We start from the raw sequence: 21072 nt of genomic DNA, 5'->3' as shown, positions 1-21072 counted from the left end.
GACAGCTAGGGGGAAGCTGCTGTAGAGCACAGGGGGCTCGGTGTTCTGTGATGACCTAGAGGGGTGGGATGGGGTGGGTGGGAGGGAGGCTGTTAGGAGGGTGGTTCAAGAGGGAGGGGATATATCTATACTTATAGCTGATTCACTTTGTTGCACTGCAGAAACTAACTCAACATTGTAAAGCAATTATACTCTAATAAAAATGAATACAAGATTGACAGCATTGCAGATTCACTGTTTGGACCCCAGCACCCTTGGCCACCTCTTGGCAGAGCTATTCCCCTCCGCTGGCTCATGGTGCCAATGCCCCCTGTTGCTGCCAGAGTCATGGCCGTGGCTGCTCTGCTGAGACTGGTGAAGGGCCCTCCTGCCCGCAGCTGTCTGATGTCCAGGGTCTGTGCTCAGGATGGAAGGGCCATTTCCTGTTGCTGCTACAGCTCATGCTTGCAATGTCGCATGGGAAGTTTAGTGAAATAATGCTTTTTGGAGTTAATAAATGTATTGTTGGTTACCAAAGTGATGCATTATGTCTCTTTCTCTCTGTTGTCAGACACCTGTTGGATCATTTTTCTCTGATCACCATGTTAGGAGTGGGGGCTGACCCTCAGCAGTCCATTTACTCCCAAGGCTCAGTTATTAGAAACGAGGCTGACTTCTACTTTTCTCATTGACTGTATCTTTGAAAAAATTATTAATTAGTTAAGCTGTGGCTTGGTCTTACTGAGGCATGCAGGATCTTTAGTTGTGGGACCTCTTAGTTATGGTATGTGGGATCTAGTTCACCAAGCAGGGTTCGAACCTTGGCCCCCTGCATTAGGAGCATGGGCTCTTGCCACTGGACCACCAGGGAAGTCCCTCATTGACTTTATCTTTCTTGTTCAGGAAGTATTAAAACTAAGTGTTCTTGGGACTGGCATCTACCAAGAAATCTAAAGTGTTTATTTATCTTAAACTCTTACTCAAAACAATACATTTCCAAACCCAAATATCTTTGTGTCTAACCTTAAGTATATTCAGTATGACTCTCACCTTCTTCCTCTTCAATGTGTGATAACCAGAACTATTTTCTTTGGGAAACTCCCTATACTAACTCTCCTACGATAGACGTTGACAGATCCTCTGATTTTCAGACCCAAATGGTGGCAGCCTGGCTTCAAGAGAATCCCCTGGGGGAACTTACTGAAAATGACAGATTCCTGGGCTCTGTCTCTGCAGAGGTGGACTGGACAGATCTGGAGTAGCTCCACTCTGAAAGATCGTTGGTGGATCCTTAAGCATTTGGGAACACCTGCTCAGCACCTGCCTCAACTTTTCTAAATCATGGGGGAAACTTGGCTCCATCTCCAGCTGAGGTCCAAGATACACAGGGGCGTGTTGAGGCTCAGGGCTGCGTAGGCAGAGAACCACCTGACTTTAGACTGCTCTCTGCATGGGCGGGAAGCAGCACTTAGAATTTCTCGAGGCCACCTCCCGGTTCTTCATACGCTCTACCGTCGGTACAGAAGGTGATGCTTATCTTCCTGTGTGCCTCAACAGTTACCACACAGCCATCTAATCTAAAAGTAATATCTGATCATGTCACATCACTTAAAGAGAAAGGGGCCCAGCACTCAGCCCCATTTGGTATTGACGGAGATGGTGATCTCTCAGGAGACCGTTTCTGCCCAACTTCATTCTTGCGTTAGGCTTCAAAAGTAGACTTTTGAGTAACGTCAGTAGGTGGTGATCTGTGTGGATCACGTGGCTTGGTGTCAGCTGATTTCTGTCCTGGGGGTCAGAGGCAGATGCAAAGCTGCCAGCACTCTAATGCTGTCCTAGAAATATCCATCTTCAGGGAGTGAAAGTAACATTGAGTGTATCTTGTGTCAGAAACTGTACTACTCCCCTCTCTGCACACGCATCTCACTTTTTCTTCCCAGTAACCGTGCAAAGGTAAAATTTTTATCTCCATGTTGACAAAGATGAGGATTGAAACTTGATCTTGCCCAAAGTAAAAACATTTCACCCTCTAGATGGCTCGACTCCAAGTCTCATTCCATGATCTCATACCACTAAAGCCAGCAGTCTTGTGGCCAAGAAGAGTTAGGAAGATCTGCCTGAAATTCTCTATCTGGTCATTCATGAAATTGGATTGAAAGACAGGGGGAAATGAGGTTAAAATTTGTGAGGGGAGGGCAGTAAGCAAACCAGTCTAGCTTATTTTTAATTGAGAATTTACTTTGAGAGAAGTTTAGGTCTACAGCCAAATTGAAGGGAAGGTACAGAAATTTCCTATATTCCCCCTGACTCCATAATGCATAGCCTCCCTCATTATCAACATCACCCACCAGAAGGGGACACTTCCTGTAGCTGATGAACTTATGTTGACACATCAATATCACCCAAGGTCTACAATCTACATTAGGGCTCACTTTGGGTGTTGTACATTTTGTGGGTTTTGATAGATATATAAATGACATGGATTCAGTATTATAGGGTCATACAGCATATTTTCACTCCCCCCAAAATGCTCTGGTTTTCCCAGTAGTCATGTATGGATGTGAGAGTTGGACTATAAAGAAAGCTGAGCGCTGAAGAATTGATGCTCTCAAACTGTGGTGTTGGAGAAAACCCAAAGTCCCTTGGATGGCAAGGAGATCAAACCAGTCTATCCTAAAGGAAATCAGTCCTGAATATTCATTGGAAGGACTGATGCTGAAATTGAAGTTTCAATACTTTGGGCACCTGATGTGAAGAGCTGACTCACTGGAAAAGACCCTGATGCTGGGAAAGATTGAGGGCAGGAGGAAAAGGGTATGACAGAGGATGAAATGGTTGGATGGCATCACTGACTCAATGGATGTGAATTTGAGCAAACTCCAGGAAATAGTGAAGGACAGGGAAGCCTGGCATGTATCCATGGGGCTGGCAACCGAACAACAATCTCTATTGCTCTAGTGATTCAAGTCCTTTAATTATTTTTGCCAGTTCAAATATGTTAAACCCTTCTAAAGAATTTTTTATTTCACTCACTGTATTTCTCAACTCCAGAATTTCAATTTGTTTTTTTAAAAAAACAATTTTCATTGGTTTACTGATATCCTTCATTTACTGAGACATTGTTATCATATCTTTCTTTACTTCTTTAACATGCTTTTCTTTAGTTCTCTGGACATTCCTTCTTTTAAAAAAATTTTGTTTATTTATTTTTGGCTGCATCAGGTCTTAGTTTCAGCACATGCAGGATCATTTATTGTGTACCTGGGCCTTTCCTGTTGCGGAGTATGGGCTCCAGGGCAAGTGGGCTCTGTAGTTGTGGCACGTGGGCTTAGTTGCCCTACAGCATGGGGGATCTTAGTTCCCTGACCAGGGATTGAACCCATATCCAATGCATTGGAAGGTGGATTCTTAATTACCTGGTTTTAGTGAAGTGATGGTTTTAGTGAAGTGATGGCTTTAGTGAAGTCTATTTTTCTGCATCAGTATTCGGCCTTTGACGTTGTTCCTTGGGGAGATGTAGCTTTGAGTGTTCCCACAGTTCCTTGGATGATGGTATTTGTAGAACTTTCTTGCTTATCTTGACTATACCCAGCTGTTGAATTCCACTAACTGCTGGTTAATAGCTCTAATGATTTCAATAGTGCTCTGCAGCGCAAACTGCTCTATAAATGAATCCAATCAAACTGTGACTCTTTTGAAGGAATAGTTTTTGAAGTATGTGTTTGAGATTTGTTCTGACCTCAGTGGGTTCCTCTTAGCTGTTTTATTTCCTGATTCTCTCCTACAAACTATCCAGCCTGTATTCTGGGTTATATCATCATTAAATCCGTTAAATCTCTCTATTTTCTTTCCTCTATAACCTCCACTGTCTTGAGAGCAAACATTAGATTTGAACTTTTCCATGCTCTTTTGCAAAGAAAGTCAGTTCTTTTGGGAAGACCTGATGAGTTATCTGTTTTATGGTCTGCTTTCCCCTCAGAAAAATCTTTGGAACTGTGCAGCTGGGGACAGAAACAATGGCAAATCTCTCTCTGAGTAATAATACTCTAGGAACTGAGTAATCAGTAGGTGGGGGCAAGCAGTCTGAGATCCTCTTGGCTGGCCTCTCCTCATGTGAAGACACTATCTCATGAGTTAAATCAAGGGCAGTCGAGGCTCCAGTAGTCTCAGCGTGCCATACCCAAGCTAGAGCCTCCATCTCACAAGACGGGAGTGGGTGGAAGAGGGAGACCCACCACTTCTCAACTGGACTTGCCTGTGACTTAGCCTTAGCAATAGTAGCTGGGGACAGGATGAGAAATGCCAAAGTCCTGTTCCTCCTAGGAAGAAAGGCCTCTAGTTGGTTATCATGGGGAGAGGAAGTCCTGTGTTCATGAAAGCAGCATCCTGGAGTGGAGTTTCTGTCTTGCTGAGCTGAGTGAAATGAGGGAGGCCAAGGCCTTGGTTCAGATATCATAACTTCTTGCTTTTCTTACCAAATTTCAATAGATTTCCTTGAATGGATGTTTCTTCACACGCTAAACAGTAATTGAACCCTTAGAACTGCTTACAGAGTTCTTTTTAAGAATTATTATTATTATTATTTTTGGCTGCACTGGGTCTTCGCTACTGTGGACGGGCTTTCTCTAGTTGCAGTGTACACGCTTCTCATTGTGGTGGGTTTCCTTTTTGCAGATCATAGGCTTTAGAGCTTGGGCTTCAGTAGCTGTGGTCACAGGCTTAGTTGTCCCTTGGCATGTGGGATCTTCCGGGACCAGGGATCAAACCTGTGTCCCCTATATTGGCAGGCAGAGTCTTAACCATTGGACAACCAGGGAAGACCTTAGAGAGTTTTAAACGATTGTTTATTCAAAATAATTTTCACTAGTTTCAATTGGTGTGGGTCAGTAGAGCTTGTGCTAGAATTTTACCTCTCTGGCTCCTTTATTCTTGAGCAAACCTAAAGAGGTTGCCCTGTATCTCCTGGACTAAGGTAATAAAATCATGCTAGTTTCTTCATTAACTGATTGTGAGCCTAATACTATTTCCACCAAAGCTACCTGTTCAGATGTCTGGACGTTTAGATTACTTATTCTATGTGTTGCTAGGCAGAGATAATAATTACCTAAGTTCTCTTGCCACCCATCCGGTCAACCTGGCTTCTGTTTTTGCTCTCCTCTAATTTATTCTGCACATGGCAGACAGAGTGAGTGGTTTTTAGAAAGAGCTCATTTTGTCATAATATAATACCACTTAGCTGCTTGAGTGATTTTCCATTGTTCTTACAATAAAGTACAAAAGTTCTTAACATGGTCTCCAAGACCCCATTTTTCTCTTTCACTTCTTCTCATGTCTCATTCACTCTGAGCCCCACTTCCTGTTCCACCCCAGCCCTCTGCCTTTCACCAACATATTCTCTAGTCTCACACTAGTCTTGCAAATTTTTATTGTGTATTTAACGTACTCTCTCCTATTTCAGGCCCATTGCACATGTTCTCTGCCTTACGTGCTGTTCTTTCCTGATTCAGATCTACCTAAATGTCACCTCCTTTAGGAAACTTTCCCCAACCTCCAAGAATAGTTCAGGTATTCCTATTCTAATGACACCCCAACACCTTCTACTTCTTCACAGAATTTTATTTTTTATGTTTATTTGTTTATTTGACTGCACTGGATCTTACTTGTGGCCTGTGAGATCTAGTTCCTAGACCCCCTGCAGTGGAAGTGTGGGCTCTTAAACCCTGGACTGCCAGGGAAGTCCCTAGAATGTGTGTTTTTGATCAACTGATTAATAGGATGATTATCTGTTTAGCAAACCCCTCCTCATAGTATGGGCTTCCCTGGTGGCTGAGATGGTAAAGAATCTGCCTGCAATGCAGAAGAACTGGTTCAATCCCTGGGTTGGGAAGATCCCCTGGATCCCGGGAGAAGGGAATGGCTACCCACTCCAGTATTCTTGCCTGGAGAATTCTGTGGACAGAGGAGCCTGGTGGCTACAGTCCATGGGGTTGCAAAGAGTGAGACTTTCAATTTCCCCATAGCATATTAGCTCTTGAAGGCAGGGTTTCTATCTGCCTTGACTCAGTGTTTAGCATAGGACTTGACACAGAGTAGGGACTCCACAAACACTTGTTGAGTGTGGGAACAATGTTCTTTAGAGCATTGAATGCCAGAGTTGTGAGGGTGGTCCTTAGGGGGTCTATTACAGCTGATATGGAACCAGAGGAAAAGTTGTAAATTTAAAAAGAAAACTCCTCCCCACTTATATTTCTATTTCTAAAACCCGATCTTAGTAATGAGCAGACTGGTGGACACTTATTCCAAAGGAAGTTTCACTAACATCTCTATCCTTGGGCTAGCATTGTGATAATGTGGCTGACCCCTCTTTCTTCTTAAGATTCTTGTGATGAATATCATGGCACATATGAAAAATGGCCTTTTATTCTTGACACTGTGGTCTGTGAGTCTGTTTTAATCCATATACGAGCTCATGGTATGGAGAATATAGACTGAGAAAGCAATTATTTTTTAAAAGTAATCAACAGCAACAACAATACTTACTACTGTTAGTACTGATTAAGTGTTTTCTTTGTGGTAGATTATATTATTTCCAAAAAATTCTATAATAATTTCATGGAGTAGATAATTTTATTTCCATTTTCTAGATAAAGAAACTGAGTTTTGGAAAGATTAAGTTCCTTGCTCAAGGACACATTGTAAGTAAATGTTAAGCTGAGACTCAAACTCATGTGTTTTTGGCACCAGTGCCCAAACTCTTGATCTCTGTTCTTTTTTTTTAATTGAAGTACAGACTCACAGGTGTAGAGAACAGACTTGTGGTTGCCAAGGTGGGGCGGGGGAGGGACGGTCTGGGAGTTTGGTGTTAACAGACGTTAACTATTACATTTAGAACAGATTAAACAACAAGTGTCTACCGTATAGCACATGGAACTATGTTCAATATTCTCTGATAAACCATAAGGGAAAGAGTACAAAAAAGAATGGATATATATAAATATATACTAAAAAAAGTAGTGAATATGTTAGTTGCTCAGTTGTATCTGACTCTCTGTGACCCCCATGGACAGTGACCTGCCAGGTTTCTCTGTTCATGGAATTCTCCAAGCAAGAATACTGGAATGGGTAGCCACATTATCCAGGGTATCTTCCCAACGCAGGAATCAAATCCGGGTCTCTTCTATTGCAGAGATACTTTACCATCTGAGCCACCAGTATATCTATATGTATACTGGAATGAGGTAGCCCACTCCACTAGTCTTACTTAGAGAATCCTATGGACAGAGAAGCCTGGCAGGCTACATACAGTCCATGGGGTTGCAAAGAGTTGGACACAACTGAGCAAGTAGCACCTTCCCTACTTTTTTCATATATATATATATACATTCTTTTTCATATTCTTTTCCCTTATGATTTATTTCAGGATATTGAATATAATTCCCTGTGGTATGCAGTAGGATCTTGTTGTCTATCCATCCTAAATGTAATAGTTTGCATCTGTTAACCCCAGACTCCCAGGCCGTCCCTCCCCTGACCTCCTTGGCAACCACAAGTCTGTTCTCTACATCTATGAGTCTGGTTCTGTTTTGTAGATAGGGTCATTTGTGCATGTTTTAGATTCTACATATAAGTGCTTTCATACGGCATTTGTCTTTCTCTTCTTAATCTCTGTTCAATATTGCAAAGTGATTCTAGAATTCTGCAAGTGATTTCTTGCTGACAGTCTTCTGAAACTTCATGTAAACTTTCCTCTGAGGTGTCTTTTGAAAACTTTTATCTTTAAGTGCCTTGAGAGAGGTAGGCTTCTCACTTCACCTCTTATCAAGAGATCACCAAAAACTAAAATCTGTTTTAACCATTCCATGTTTGAGTAAATGTGAGTCTTTCTCCAGAGTTTCTTGATTTTACATGGACATTATCAGGAAATCAAAACAGCAGTGACAATAACAATAATGGGAAAAACCCCTTGACTGTGTTAACAAGGCAGCACATAAAGGGATATGGATGAAAACATACAGGAGTTTATCAAATCTAAATCCTATTTAAACTTATTACCTCCCAAATCACTGGAGTATGCTTGTCAAGCAAGAGAGTAGATTTTAAAACATATCCCACAGAGTGAAGTTTTGGTGAGTGAAGTAATTGGAGGTATGGATCTAAATTAATAAATGAGAAAATGCTTTTCTTATAGTTCTGAGATAACTGCCTTGAAATCTATGTGTTCTAGAATCCTTGCTAACTGGATAGCTAAGATATGGAAATGACCTAAATGTCCATTGACAGGTGAGTAGATAAAGAATATATGGTGGGATATACACAAGGGAATACCATTCAGTCATAAAAAGGAATGAAATAATGCTATTTGCAGCAACATGGATGGACTTAGCAATCATCATACTGATTGAAGTAAGTCAGAATGAGAAAGACAAATACTGTGTGGTATTACACGCATGAAGTCTAAAATAAGACAAAAATGAACTTATTTGTGAAACAGAGATAGACTCACAGATATAGAAAACAAACTTATGTTTACCAGAGGAGAAAGAGGTTGGTGGAGAGACAAATTAGGAGTTTGGGGTTAGCATGTAGGAACGATATAAAATAGTTAAAGCAAGGTCCTACTTATAGCACAGGAAACTATATTCAATATCCTATAATAAACCACAATGGAAAAAATATAAAAGAATATGTGTATTTGTATAACTGAATCACTTTACTATACACCAAAAACTAACACAACATTGTAAATCAACTGTACTTCAATAAAAAATAGATACAATCCTTGCTAGTCAGTAGCCAAGGACAATTCTTCATACAGATCTTTAAGTTAAAAAGCCTAAGTAAATAAAACTCCAGGTAAAGACTTTCTACCACCAAAATTATTCAGAATGGCTTAATTGATGATATGATCTGATCCTTGTTAACCTTTTATAAACAGAAAAGATTTTATAATGTATGTACATCCAAATGTTTACATAATATTTATTAAGTTTTGATTTTGTAAGAATATAAAGAAAAACAAAAATGGAACATAATTTCACCTTCCAGAAAACTCCTGTTGTTGTTTTTAAAAAAAATTAGACTAATACATATATCAGTCGCTCAGCTGTGTCTGACTCTCTGTGACCCCATGGACTGCAGCACACCAGGCTTCCTTGTCCTTCACTCTCCCGGAGTTTGCTCAAACTCGTGTCCATTGAGTTGGTGATGGCATCCAACCATCTCATCCTCTATCACCCCCTTCTCCTGCTTTCAATCTTTCCTAGCATCAGGGACTTTTTCAATGAGTCAGTTCCGGTATCTGGTAATGTACCTGGTACCTGTAGTAAAAATCTAAATCATGCAAGAAGATATAAAATGAAAAATAAAAGCTCCTTCCCACTACCACCCCCTCCCAGATCATCACAAAATCTTTCCTCTGCATTTTTCCAAAAAATTATATATATACATATAATGAAATATAAATATATATATTTGAAAAGTATATCAAAAGATGCTAAACTATATCCACTTAAACTTTGCTTTTTCATTTATAAAATGTCTTAGAGATTTGTAAATCAGTAAATAGAGACCAACTGCATGTAAAAATTATCAAATTTTATTTTGAAATGATTAAAAATTTACAGAAAAGTTGGAACTATACCTTATAAAAAGTAAACCAAAATTTTTCTCCCTGAATGATCTAGTTGTAAGTTTTTGACCTAATGCCCTATTACACCCGAATACTCTAGAGTCTGTTCCCTACAAAGACAATTCCTTGCATAGCTATGATGTGATGATCAAAATCAGAAAGTTAAATTAAATATATTACTTCTATCTAATCATTTTATTATTCAAGTTTTGTCAGTTGCCCCAGTAATGGCTTTTATAGCAAAAGAATCCAGTTCAGAATCAAAGGTTGCATTTAGTTCTTTCTAGCCTGCTTCTGTAGGAAACATTTCCTCAATCTTCTTTTGTTTTTTTTTTTTTACCTTTACACTGGAAGACTGCAGGTCAGCTATTTCCTCAAATGGCCTCAGTTTGGGTTTGTATAATGTCTCTTCATGCTTGGACTTGGGTCTTGTATCTTTGGCAGTCTTGTCAAGGAAGTGATGCTGTGTTCTTCATATGGCATCCTAGCAAGAGGCACACCATTTGTGTTTGTCTTGATGCTAAAGGCTTTGACTGTGTGGATCACACAAACTGTGGAAAATTCTTAAAGAAATGAATACCAGACCACCTTACCTGTCTCCCAAGAAACCTGTATGCAGGTCAAGAAGCAACAGTTAGAACCAGACATGGAACAATAGACTGGTTCCAAATTGGGAAAGGAGAACATCAAGGCTACATATTGTCACCCTGCTTACTTACATGCAGAATACATCATACAAAATGCTGGGCTGGATGAATCACAAGCTGGAATCAAGATTGCTGAGAGAAATATATCAACAACCTCAGATATGCAGATGATACCACTCTAATGGCCGAGAGTGAAGAGGAACTAAAGAGCATCATATTGAAGATGAAAGAGGAGAGTGAAAAAGATGGCTTAAAAGTCAACAAACTTTCAAAAAATGAAGATTATGGCATCTGGTCCCATCGCTTCATGGCAAATAGATGGGGAAAAAGTGGAAACAGTAGCAGATTTTATTTTCTTTGGCTCCAAAATCACTGCAGGTGGTGATTGCAGCCCCCAAATTAAAGGATGCTTGCTTTTGGAAGAAAAGCTATGACAAACCTAGACAGCGTATTAAAAAGCAGAGACATCACTTTGCCAACAAAGGTCCATATAGTTAAAGCTATGGTTTTTCCTAGTGCTTCCTATGGCTTCCCTATTAGTGTAGATGGTAAAGAATCTGCCTGCAATGCAGGAGACCGGGATTTGATCCTGGTTGGGAAGATACCCTGGAGAAGGGAATGGCAACCCACTCCAGGATTCCTACCTAGAGAATTCCATGGGGTCACAAAGAGTCGGACACGACTGAGCACTAAACTGCATGGTTTTTCCAGTAGTCATGTATGGATGTGAGAGTTGGGCCATAAAGAAGGCTGAGTGCTGCAGCTTTCTCCTCCCAGTGATGCTTTCAAACTGGGGTACTGGAGAAGACTGTTGAGAGTCCCTTGGACTGCAAGGAGATCAATCCAGTCAATCCTAAAGGAAATCAGTCCTGAATATTCATTGGAAGAACTGATGCTGAAGCTGAAACTCTGATACTTTGGCCACCTGATGCTGATTCACTGGAAAAGAACTCGATACTGGGAAAGATTGAAGGCAAGAAGAGAAGGTCCATCTAGTCAAGGCTATGGTTTTTCCAGTAGTCATGAATGGATGTGAGAGTTGGACTATAAAGAAAGCCGAGTGCAGAAGTATTGATGCTCTTGAACTGTGGTTCTGTAGAAGACTCTTGAGAGTCCCTTGGACAGTAAGGAGATCAAACCAGTCTATCCTAAAGGAGATCAGTCCTAAACATTCATTGGAAGGACTGCTGATGAAGTTGAAATTCCAATACTTTGGCACCCAATGTGAAGAGCATACTCATTGGGAAAGACCCTGATGCTGGGAAAGATTGAGGGCAGGAGGAAAAGCAGATGACAGAGGATGAGATGGTTGGATGGCATCAGTGACTCAATGGACATGAGTTTGAGCAAACTCTGGGAGATGGTGAAGGACAGGGAAGCCTGGCATACTGCAGTCCATGGGGTCAAAAAGAGACACACACCACTTAGCGACTGAACAACAGTAACTATAGTCCTGGAAGCAATCTTTAAGTTCATCAATACACCCCTATCATTTGAATCTATTTAGGTATCATGTTCCTTCTTACCTGTATCAAAACTCATACTAAACAATGAGTTCTGGGTTGCAAAAGAGGGTTTATTTTTGCACCTGTCTGTAAGTCTTTGCTCACAAGCTTAACGAAATCAAACACAAGTGTTATTACTAGGTATTTTAACAGAGAGAATTTATTATAGAGAATTGCTAACTAGATAACTGAAAAGGCAAATGGGTATCAAGGAAGTAGCAATCGCAAGAAGAGCTACTACCGCTAGGACTGGGAAAGCAAAAGAAAGAATCTGAAAGTATTAAGATATGGAGCTTGGAGGAGAACCTCAGATCTCTGGGGAAGGGGACTTTGGCCTTCCAAGGAGACACCAGAGATGTGGGTTTGATCCCTGGGTTGGGAAGATCCCTTGGAGTAGGAAATGGCAAACTGTTTCAGTATTCGTGCTTGGAAAATTCCATGGACAGAAGAGCCTGGCAGGCTATTGTCCATGGTGTCGCGAAGAGTTGGAAATGACTGAGCAATTGAGCACTCATGCTTCTGCAGTGGAGCGTAGGAAATAAAGAGACTGGTTTCATGAACTTGGAAAAACTGAAAACTGTACCCAACTACTTGGAGGAAAAACTTCCGGAAGCAAAGGGTGTTACTGACAGTACTAGGACATCTGAAGGAAGACAGTGGGAAGCAGATGGAACAGAGCCATTCCCTTCTTTGTCCTCGAGTCTTTCAGTCTCCTTCTGTCATCTGCTATTGGCAGACCCTCCCCCAGCTGGCAAAGGAGAAATAAGGTTTACAGAGTCCCAGCTGCCAGCTTCAGAAACCTGAATATAGAGGCTGGGCTTGAAGTTGAGAAACAGCAGCTTAATAACTGGAACAAAACTTTAATTCTAATGTACAGTGATCTTGAGTATTCTGAATTAATTTTCCCTATTAATAGAACCCAGTATGTATTATACTTAAACTGGAGATGCCATTCTCTATCCCACCCTGCCCTATTCAGGGAAATTCTCTTGTACTGTATCTTTGAAAATATTTTCTATTTAATTTATTGGATTTTCTACCTCAGGCTTGTCAACTTTTTTTTTTAGTTGGATTAGCTTGGTCTTCCACAGGTATTAGCTTTTTCTCTAATTTCTTTAATATTTTCTTCTCCCCATTCTCTGTGCTTTTCTCAAGCTTTTCCTCTGTTAGTCATTTAGTTTTTAAGGACCTCTATTCTATTACTTTCTATTTCTATTTATTCTATTATCTCCATAATGGCATTATGTGCTCTTCAATTTGTTTCCTTAATCTTTCTCTTCCTGTAAACTTCCTTTATTTTTAATGAATGTTTTAAGCAAACGGTTCTAGGGAATGAAGTGATTCTGAAGAATTTTCTTGTATTCTCCGAGTTATGGTTTGTTCTAGGCAGAGGTCTTTGCCTCTCTTTTGCATGTGGTTTTATTTATATACTCATGCTACACTTTGGTTGCTATGCCATTCAGTTATGTGGTTGCTATACCATTTATATTCTATTTGACATGTTGATTGGCTATATTCTTCTGCATTTTGATTCTGTTTTCAAAAAGGGAAATTACTATTTTCACCCCAAACTACATGTTCACTAATTTTTCTTCTCCTCTCAATTCCCTCCTCTTCCTTCTCTTTCCCCACCTCCTAGTTTTACCTTTTTGTCCTACTTTGTTCTCAGTCTTCTTTTCCTTTTTCATCATATCCTCTTTTCTTCTTCATTATTCTAAGTAAACGTTATGCAATTTTTTCTTTACAAACTACAAAGCTGAGTTTCCTCAGTTAGTATTTTATGTAAGGACAAGCTAAGGGTTCTTTGCAAAATCAGTATGTACAGGTTTTTTAGAAGCGGGTATTGATGGAGAAGGAAATGGCAACCCACTCCAGTATTCTTGCCTGCAAAATCCCACGGATGGAGGAGTCTGGTGGGCTACAGTCCATGGGGTCGCAAAGAGTCGGATACAACTGAGTGACTTCAGTGATTGATGGAATTAAGATGATATTTTGGTTGTCTCCAGGAATGCTGAAATCCTATAGAAAATCTCTGGGGGAGATTATCTATCTATTCATTCATCTAGTTGCAGACATACAGAACCAAGAGACAAACCAATGTTAAAAATGAAGTAACATTATATCAGAGATCTTGTGCCTCAAGTTCACACAGACATGTCTTGCAAACTTGGCTGAAGACCCTTGGGGCATTTTTTTCTCCTTCTTAGTCCCAATCCAAATGCTGAAATTTACCAGCTCTGGCATGCAAGGGCAGGAAACTGTCATAATGAGAGTACCTGGGCATGGATAAGAAAAGCATGATGGCCAGACTGGATGCTTACCCCTCCAGATGTCTGGAGGGAGGAAGTGGAATAGAAAGTGTCACAACTACAGCTCACTAGTTGGCTAGCGAAGCTGGGCCAATCAGCATGGCTCCGGGATGCCAGTAAAGCAGGAAGGGAGAGGGGAGGGAAGGGTTGTCTTGAATGTATCTCTTCTCCTAGAGCCCGATGGTCCTTTGTGGGAAGAGGACTCATAAAGGATCACAATTGTACTGACTCTTATTTTAGCCTTTGACTACATGGCTCAGTTCAGTTCAGTTCAGTCGCTCAGTTGTGTCCGACTCTTGCGACCCCATGAATCACAGCACGCCAGGCCTCCCTGTCCATCACCAACTCCCAGAGTTCACTCAAACTCATGTCCATCGAGTCAGTGATGCCATCCAGCCATCTCATTCTCTGTCGTTCCCTTCTCCTCCTGCCCCCAATCCCTCCCAGCATCAGACTCTTTTCCAGTGAGTCAACTCGTCACATGAGGTGGCCAAAGTATTGGAGTTTCAGCTTTAACATCAGTCCTTCCAATGAACACCCAGGATTGATCTCCTTTAGAATGGACTGGTTGGACCTCCTTGCAGTCCAAGGGACTCTCAAGAGTCTTCTCCAGCACCACAGTTCAAAAGCATCAATTCTTCGGCGATCAGCCTTCTTCACAGTCCAACTCTCACATCCATACATGACCACTGGAAAAACCATAGCCTTGACTGGACGGACCTTTGTTGGCAAAGTAATGTCTCTGCTTTTTAATATGCTATCTAGGTTGGTCATAACTTTCCTTCCAAGGAGTAAGCATCTTTTAATTTCCTGGCTGCAATCAGCATCTGCAGTGATTTTGGAGCCCAAAAAAAATAGTCTGACACTGTTTCCACTGTTTCCCCATCTATTTGCCATGAAGTGATGGGACCAGATGCCATGATCTTCGTTTCCTGAATGTTGAGCTTCAAGCCAAACTTTTCATTCTCCTCTTTCACTTTCATTAAGAGGCTTTTGAGTTCCTCTTCACTTTCTGCCATAAGGGTGGTGTCATCTGCATATCTGAGGTTGTTGATATTTCTCCCGGCTATCTTGATTCCAGCTTTTGCTTCTTCCAGCCCAGCGTTCCTCATGATGTATTCTGCATAAGTTAAATAAGCAGGGTGACAATATACAACCTTGACGTACTCCTTTTCCTATTTGGAACCAGTCTGTTGTTCCATGTCCAGTTTGAACTGTTGCTTCCTGACCTGCATACAGGTTTCTCAAGAGGCAGGTCAGGTGGTCTGGGATTCCCATCTCTTTCAGAATGTTCCACAGTTTATTGTGATCCACACAGTCAAAGACTTTGGCATAGTCAATGAAGCAGAAATAGAAGTTTCTCTGGAACTCTCTTGCCTTCTCCATGATCCCATGGATGTTGGCAATTTGATCTCTGGTGCCTCTGCCTTTTCTAAAACCTGCTTGAACATCTGGGAGTTCACGGTTCACATATTGCTGAAGCCTGGCTTGGAGAATTTTGAGCATGACTTTACTAGCATGTGAGATGAGTGCAATTGTGCGGTAGTTTGAGCATTCTTTGGCATTCCCTTTCTTTGGGATTGGAATGAAGACTGACCTTTTCCAGTCTTGTGGCCACTGCTGAGTTTTCCAAATCTGCTGGCATATTGAGTGCAGCACTTTCACAGCATCATCTTTCAGGATTTGAAATAGCTCAATTGGAATCCACTAGCTTTGTTCGTAGTGATGCTCTCTAAAGCCCACTTGACTTCACATTCCAAGATGTCTGGTTCCAGGTGAGTGATCATGCCATCGTGATTATCTTCATCGTGAAGATCTTTTTTGTAGAGTTCTTCTGTGTATTCTTGCCACCTCTTCTTAATATCTTCTGCTTCTGTTAGGTCCTTACCATTTCTGTCCTTTATCGAGCCCATCTTTGCATGACATGTTCCCTTGGAATCTCTGATTTTCTTGAAAAGATCTCTTGTTTTTCCTATTCTGTTGTTTTCCTCTATTTCTTTGCATTGATCGCTGAGGAAGGCTTTCTTATCTCTCCTAGCTATTCTTTGGAACTTTGCATTCAGATGCTTATATCTTTCCTTTTCTCCTTTGCTTTTAGCTTCTCTTCTTTTCACAGCTATTTGTAAGGCCTCCTCAGACAGCCATTTTGCTTTTTTGCATTTCTTTTTCATGGGGATGGTCTTGGTCCCTGTCTTCTGTACAATGTCACGAACCTCCGTCCAGAGTTCATCAGGCACTCTATCTATCAGATCTAGTCCCTTAAATCTATTTCTTACTTCCACTGTATAATCATAAGGGATTTGATTTAGGTCATATCTGAATGGTCTAGTGGTTTTCCCTACTTTCTTCAATTTCAGTCTGAATTTGGCAATAAGGAGTTCATGATCTGAGCCACAGTCAGCTCCTGGTCTTGTTTTTGCTGACTGTATAGAGCTTCTCCATCTTTGGCTGCAAAGAATATAATCAATCTGATTTCAGTATTGACCATCTGGTGATGTCCATGTGTAGAGTCTTATGTGTTGTTGGAAGAGGGTGTTTGCTATGACCAGTGCGTTCTCTTGCCAAAACTCTATTAGCCTTTGCCCTGCTTCATTTCGTGCTCCAAGGCCAAATTTGCCTGTTACTCCAGGTGTTTCTTGACTTCCTACTTTTGCATTCCAGTCCCCTATAATGAAAAGGACATCTTTTTTGGGTGTTAGTTCTAAAAGGTCTTGTAGGTCTTCATAGAACCGTTCAACTTCGGCTTCTTCAGCATTACTGGTTCGGGCATAGACTTGGATTACTGTAATATTGAATGGTTTGCCTTGGAAACGATCAGAAATCATTCTGTCGTTTTTAAGATTGCATCCAAGTGCTGCATTTCGGACTCTTTTGTTGACCATGATGGCTACTCCATTTCTTCTAAGGGATTCCTGCCCACAGTAGTAGATATAATGGTCATCTGAGTTAAATTCACCCATTCCAGTCCATTTTAGTTCGCTGATTCATAGAATGTTGACGTTCACACTTGTCATCTCCTGTTTGACCACTTACAATTTGCCTTGATTCACGGACCTAACATTCCAGGTTCCTATGCAATATTGCTCTTTACCGCATCGGACCTTGCTTCTATCACCAGTCACATCCACAACTGGGTATTTGTTTTGCTTTGGCTCCATCCCTTCATTCTTTCTGGACTTATTTCTCCACTGATCTCCAGTAGCATACTGGGCACCTACCGATCTGGGGAATTCCTCATTCAGTATCCTATCATTTTGCCTTTTGATACTGTTCATGGGGTTCTCAAGGCAAGTATACTTAAGTGGTTTGCTATTCCCTTCTCCAGTGGACCACATTCTGTCAGACATGGCTGCTGACTTCCAATTAGATTTGCATCTTAACAGTAACAGTGGAGGTTAAGAGATAAGCCCCTGCTGCTGCTGCTGCTAAGTCACTTTAGTCGTGTCCGACTCTGTGTGACCCCGTAGACAGCAGCCCACCAGGCTCCCCCATCCCTGGGATTCTCCAGGCAAGAACACTGGAATGGGTTGCCATTTCCTTCTCCAATGTGTGAAAGTGAAAAGTGAAAGTGAAGTTGCTTAGTCATGTCTGACTCGTGGCGACCCCATGGACTACAGCCTACCAGGCTCCTCTGTCCATGGGATTTTCCAGGCAAGAGTACTGGAGTGGCTTGCCATTGCCTTCTCCAAGAGATAAGCCCCACCCCCTATCAAATAACGACTAGGAGGAGTACAGACTAGGACTCCCATTTTGAATAATCTCATTTTAAACAAACATCCTCATGATCTGAAACTGCTTTTGGATATGGATGCATACATCCCTGCTGTAGATAATGGAGGTATGAATCCTCTTGCAAGCTGATGCTAATGGGTGTATTGAGTTGCTGCTGCTGCTGCTAAGTCACTTCAGTCGTGTCCGACTCTGTGTGACCCCTTAGACGGAAGCCCACCAGGCTCCCCCTTCCCTGGGATTCTCCAGGCAAGAACACTGGAGTGGGTTGCCATTTCCTTCTCCAACGTGTGAAAGTGAAAAGTGAAAGTGAAGTCACTCAGTCCTGTCCAACTAGTAGCGACCCCACGGACTGCAGCCTACCAGGCTCCTCCATCCATGGGATTTTCTAGGCAAGAGTACTAGAGTGGCTTGCCATTGCCTTATATAATCAGTTAATTCTATTTAACTACTGATATAAAGAAACTTAATGTAAACTATTTCAAAGATGATATAGTTTTGGAGATGTCATCTACATTTATTCAGTTTCGAACTAATAAACTTGGAAGAAGATCTTTTTTGTACAGTTCTGTGTATTCTTGCCACCTCTTCTTAATATCTCCTGCTTCTGTTAGGTCCACACCATTTCTGTCCTTTATTGAGCCCATCTTTGCATGAAATGTTCCCTTGGTATCTCTGATTTTCTGGAAGAGATCTCTAGTCTTTCCCATTCTATTGTTCTCCTCTATTTCTTTGCATGGATCACTGAAGAAGGCTTCCTTATCTCTTCTTGCTATTCTTTGGAACTCTGCATTCAAATGGGTATATCTTTCTTTTGCCTTTAGCTTCTCTTCTTTTCTCAGCTATTTGTCAGACAACCGTTTTGCCTTTTTGCATTTCTGTTTCTTGGGAATGGTCTTCATCACTGCCTCCTGTACAATGTCACAAACCTCTGTTCATAGTTCTTCAGGCACTCTATGAGATCTAATCCCTTGAATCTATTTGTCACTTCCACTATATAATCATCCAGAAAAACATCTATTTCTGCTTTATTGGCTATGCCAAAACCCTTGACTGTGTGGATCACCACAAACTGTGGAAAATTCTTAAAGGGATGGGAATACCAGACCACCTAACCTGCTTCTTGAGAAATCTGTATGCACGTCAGGAAGCAACAGTTAGAACTGGACATACTGGTTCCAAATAGGACAAGGAGTACGTCAAGGCTGTATATTGTCACCCTGCTTATTTAACCTCTATGAAGAGTACATCATGAGAAACGCTGGGCTGGAGGAAGCACAAGCTGGAATCAAGATTGCCAGGAGAAATATCAATAACCTCAGATATGCAGATGACACCACCCTTATGGCAGAAAGTAAAGAACTAAAGAGCCTCTTGATGAAAGTGAAAGAGGAGAGTGAATAAGTTGGCTTAAAGCTCAACATTCAGAAAACTAAGATCATGGCATCTGGTCCTATGACTTCATGGCAAATAGATGGGGAAAGAGTGAAAACAGTGACTGACTAGTTTGGGGGACTCCAAAATCACTGCGGATGGTGATTGCAGCCTTGAAATTAAAAGACACTTACTCCTTGGAAGAAAAGCTATGACAAACCTAGACAGCATATTAAAAAGCAGAGACATTACTTTGCCAACAAAGGTCTGTCTAGTCAAAGTTATGGTTTGTATGTATGGATGTGAGAGTAGGACTATAAAGAAAGCTGAGCACCGAAGAACTGATGCTTTTGAACTGTGGTGTTGGAGAAGACTCTTGAGAGTCCCTTGTACTGCAAGGAGATCCAACCAGTCCATCCTAAAGGAAATCAGTCCTGAATATTCATTAGAAGGACTGACACTGAAGCTGAAACTCCAATACTTTGGCCACCTGATGCAAAGAACTGACTCATTGGAAAAGACCCTGATGCTGGGAATGATTGAAGGCAAGAGGAAAAGGGGATGACAGAGGATGAGATGGTAGGATGGCAGCACCAACTCAATGGACATGAGTTCGAATAAACTCTGGGAGATGGTGATGGACAGGGAGGCCTGGCGTACTGCAGTCCATGGGGTCGAAAAGAGTCGGACACGACTGAGCGACTGAACTGAACTGAACTGTATAATCGTAAGGGATTTGATTTAGGTCATACCTGAATGGTCTAGTGGTTTTCCCTGTTTTCTTCAATTTAAGTCTGAATTTGGCAATGATCTGAGCCACAGTCAGCTCCCAGTCTTGTTTTTGCTGACTGTATAGAGCTTCTCCATCTTTCACTGCAAAGAATATAATCAATCTGATTTCGTTATTGACCATTTGGTGATGTCCATATGTAGAGTCTTCTCCTGTGTTGTTGGAAGAGGGTGTTTTCTGTGACCAGTGCGTTCTCTTGCCAAAACTCTATTAGCCTTTGTCCTGCTTCATTCTGTACTCCAAGGCCAAATTTTCCTGTTACTCCAGGTATCTCTTGACTTCCTCCTTTTGCATTCCAGTCCCCTATAATGAAAAGGACATCTTTTTTAGGTGTTAGTTCTAGAAGGTCTTGTAGGTCTTCACAGAACCATTCAACTTCAGCTTCTTCAGCATTACTGCTCAGGGCATAGACTTGGATTACTGTGATATTGAATAGTTTGCCTTGGAAACGAACAGAGATCATTCTGTTGGTTTTGAGATTGCATCCAAGTTCTGCATTTCTGACTCTTGTTGACCATGATGGCTACTCCATTTCTTCTAAGGGATTTTTCTCACAGTAGTAGATATTATGGTTATTGAGTTAAATTCACCCATTCCAGTCCATTTTAGTTCACTGATTCCTAGAATGTCTATGTTCACTCTTGCCATCTCCTGTTTGACCACTTTCAATTTGCTTTGATTCATGGACCTATCATTCCAGGTTCCTATGCAATATTGCTCTTTACAGCATTGGACTTTATTTCCATCACCCGTCACAGCCACAACCAGGTGTTGTTTTTGCTTTAGCTCCATCTCTTCATTCTTTCTGTTATTTCTCCACTGATCTCCAGTAGCATATTGGGCACCTACCGACCTGGGGAGTTCATCTTTCAGTGTCCTATCTTTTCATACTGTTCATGGGGTTCTCAAGGCAAGAATACTTGAGACAAGTGGTTTGCCATTCTCTTCTCCAGTGGACCACGTTTTGTCAGAACTTTCCACCATGACCTGTCTGTCTTGGGTGACCCCACACGGCATGGCTTAGTTTCATTGAGTTAGACGAGGCTGTGGTCCATGAGATCACATTGGTTAGTTTTCAGTGATTGTAGTTTACAATCTGTCTGCCCTCTGA

At 41.3% G+C, this 21072-nt stretch overlaps 1 protein-coding gene and 1 non-coding gene across 2 annotated transcripts in view; one reads left to right on the top strand and one right to left on the bottom strand.

Moving 5' to 3' along the window:
• The window catches only part of SMIM35 (small integral membrane protein 35), a 64058-nt gene that overhangs the window by 29838 nt on the left and 13148 nt on the right, over window positions 1–21072 (top strand). The gene's annotated exons all lie outside the window — the stretch shown is intronic.
• Window positions 11766–11892, bottom strand: LOC129554983 (small nucleolar RNA SNORA40). Its single transcript, XR_008685700.1, has one exon. It is a non-coding gene; the product is annotated as a small nucleolar RNA SNORA40 (small nucleolar RNA).

This window comes from Moschus berezovskii, chromosome 14 (assembly GCF_049115385.1).
Source record: "Moschus berezovskii isolate FMDL1 chromosome 14, NW_MosBer_1.0, whole genome shotgun sequence".
Classification (NCBI taxonomy): Eukaryota; Metazoa; Chordata; class Mammalia; order Artiodactyla; family Moschidae; genus Moschus; species Moschus berezovskii.
The sequence above is the reverse complement of the archived record's forward strand: the minus strand, read 5'-3'. Positions and strand labels throughout refer to the sequence as shown.